Below are 3,167 nucleotides of genomic sequence, written 5' to 3' on the forward strand. Positions count from 1 at the left end.
GGCCTCCCAAAGTGCTGGGATTATAGGCGTGAGCCACTGCGCCCGGCCACTTTTATAGTTCTTTAAGATGCATCATTAAGTTGTTTATTGGAAGTTTTTCTACTTTTCTGATGTAGGTGCTTACAGGTTTACATTTTTCTTGATACTACTTTTGTTTTATTCCATTGTTTTTGGTATGTTGTGTTTCCATTATCATTTGTTTGAAGAAAGTTTTCAGTTTCCTTCTTAATCTCCTCATTGGCCCACTGTTCATTCAGCTGCATAGTGTTCAATTACCATGTGTTTGTATAGTTTCCAAAATTCCTCTTGTTATTGATTTCTAGTTTTATTCCATTGTGGTTAGAGAAGGCAGTTGATATTATTTTAAATTTTGAATGTTTTAAGACTTGTTTTGTGGCCTAAGATATGGTCTATCCTTTAGAGTGACCCATGTGCTGAGGAAAAGAATGTATATTCTGCAGCCATTAGATAAAATGTTCTGTCAATGCGTATTAGTTCCATTTGGTCTATAGTGCATATTATGTCTGATATTTCTTTGTTGATTTTCTGTTTGGATGATCTATGCAATGCTGAAAGTGGGGGTGTTGAAGTCTTCGGCTGTTATTGTATTGGTATCTATCTCTCTAATAATATTTGCTTTGTATGTCTGGGTGTTCCAGTGTTGGATGCACATATATTTACAACTGTTATATCCTCTTGATGAATTGACCCCTTTATTATTATAAAATGACTTTCTTTGTCTCTTTTTATAGTTTTTGTCTTGAAAACTATCTATTTTCAGTCTGTATGTGTCTTTATATGTGTGAAGTGTGTTTCTTACAGGCAAATTGTTGAGTTTTGTTTTTTAAATCCATTCAGTCACTCTATGTCTTTTGATTGGAGAGTTTAGTCCATTTACTATCAATGTTATTGACAAGTAAGGACTTATTCCTGCCATTTTGTTATTTGTTTTCTGGTCTTTTCCTCCTTTTTTTTTTTTCCTTCTTCCTGTCTTCCTTTTAGTGAAGCTGATTTTCTCTGGTGGTATGATTTAATTTCTTGCTTTTCACTTTTTGTGTATTCATTGTATGTTTTTCGATTTGAGGTTACCATGAGGCTTTCAAATAATATCTTATAACCCATTATTTTAAACTGATGATAACTTAATATGGATTGCACAAATAAACAAAACTAAGAAAAACTCCACACTTTAACTTTGTTCCTCCTTTTAAAAAAATTTTTTGTTGTTCCTATTTATATCTCATTGTACTATATCTTGTAAAGTTGTTGTAATTATTATTTTTGATCAGTTCATCTTTTAGTCTTTCTACTTAAGATATGAGTATTTTAGCTTTTTCCACCCGCTCCCCTCTCCCCGCCCAGCGCCGCCCCCAGCTGCACCGGGCTCACTCCGATTCGAGCTCCTGCTAAGCTGGCGCCGCCCTCGTCTCCCTTCAGTCGCCATCATAATTATCTACCCGGACCTCATCAGCTAAGATGAGATGTTCTCCGACAACTACAAGATCTGGGCTGTGCCTGGAGGTGGAGGGGAAGATGGTTAGTAGGACACAAGGTAACACTGATGACTCTCTTATTGGTGGAAATGCCTCCGCTGAAGGCCCGGAGGGCGAAGGTACCTAAAGCGCAGTAATCACTGGTGTCGATATTGTCATGAACCATCACCTGCAGGAGACAAGTTTCACAAAAGAAACCTGCAAGAAGTACATCAAAGATTACATGAAACAGTCAAAGGCAAATTTGAAGAACAGAGACCAGAAAGAGTAAAACCTTTTATGACGGGGGCTGCAGAACAAATCAAGCACATCCTTGCTAATTTCAAAAACTCCCAGTTCTTTATTGGTGAAAACGTGGATCCAGATGGCATGGTTGCTCTATTGGACTACCGTGAGGATGGTGTGACCCCATATATGATTTCCTTTAAGGATGGTTTAGAAATGGAAAAATGTTAACAAATTTGGCAATTACTTTGGATCTATCACCTGTCATCATAACTGGCTTCTGCTTGTCATCCACACAACACCAGGACTTAAGACAAATGGGACTGACGTAATCTTGAGCTCTTCACTTATTTTGACCATGATTTATTTGGAGTGGAGGCTTTGTTTTTAAGAAAAACGTGTCATGTAGGTTGTCTAAAAATAAAATGCATTTAAACTCATTTGAGAGAATGCCTTTTAGTTTAATGCATAGTTAAACCAAATTCATCCTGTAGTGTTCCTGGAGGAGCTAGAGCCTGGTTGTAGGCTACTACTCATCAATTAACTTCTACTTCTGGGACTGGAATATAAAAAAGAATCAAAGGTTTTGATTGTGAGTTGCAATAAAGGGAAAGACCATGCTCATAGCAGTGCCAACATCTGAAGTGTGGAGCCTTACCCATTTCATCACCTACAACGGAAGTAGTTAACTGCAAGAGATTACCAAGAGAATAAAAAGAGACTCATTCAGTGGAAAAAAAAAAAGATATGAGTATTTTATATATCACAATGACCTTGTTTTTTCTGTGTACTTACTATTACCAGTGAGTTTTGTAACTTCAGATGATTTCTTTTTTTTTTTTCAGACGAAGTCTCACTCTTGTTCCCCAGGCTGGAGTGCAATGGCACGATCTCAGCTCACTGCAACCTCCACCTCCCGGGTTCAAGCAATTATCCTGCCTCAGCCTCCTGAGTAGCTGGGATTACAGACGCCTGCCACCACGCCCGGCTAATTTTTGTATTTTAAGTAGAGATGAGGTTTCACCATGTTTGTCAGGCTGGTCTCGAACTCCTGACCTCAGGTGTTCCGCCCGCCTTGGCCTCCCAAAGTGCTGGGATTACAGGCGTGAGCCACCGCGTGTGGCCTCAGGTGATTTCTTACAACTCATTAACATCCTTTTTTTTTTTTTTTTTCAGATTGAAGAACTTTCTTTAGCATTTCTTGGAGGACAAGTCTGTTGTTGATGAAATCCCTCAGCTTCAGTTTGTCTAAGAAAGTCTTTATTTCTCCTTCATGTTTGAAGGATATTTTTGCCAGATATACTAATCTAGAGTAAAAGGTTTTTTTCCTTCACCACATTAAATATGTCATACCACTTTCTGCTGGCCTATAAGATTTCCACTGAAAAGTCTGCTGCCAGGAATATTGGAACTCTGTTCTTTCTTTCTCTTTCTTTCTTTCTTTCTTTC

The 3,167-nt window shown here is 38.1% G+C and overlaps 1 long non-coding RNA gene and 1 pseudogene across 2 annotated transcripts in view; both read left to right on the forward strand.

Annotated features, from left to right (window-relative positions):
- The window catches only part of LOC105550855, an 18,086-nt gene that overhangs the window by 7,736 nt on the left and 7,183 nt on the right, over positions 1-3,167 (forward strand). The window lies entirely within an intron of this gene.
- On the forward strand, positions 1,452-2,462 carry LOC105550847 (annotated as a pseudogene). Its single transcript, XR_001007785.1, has one exon. The product of XR_001007785.1 is annotated as a translationally-controlled tumor protein pseudogene (transcript).

Source organism: Mandrillus leucophaeus, unplaced genomic scaffold, assembly GCF_000951045.1.
Source record: "Mandrillus leucophaeus isolate KB7577 unplaced genomic scaffold, Mleu.le_1.0 Scaffold1133, whole genome shotgun sequence".
Classification (NCBI taxonomy): Eukaryota; Metazoa; Chordata; class Mammalia; order Primates; family Cercopithecidae; genus Mandrillus; species Mandrillus leucophaeus.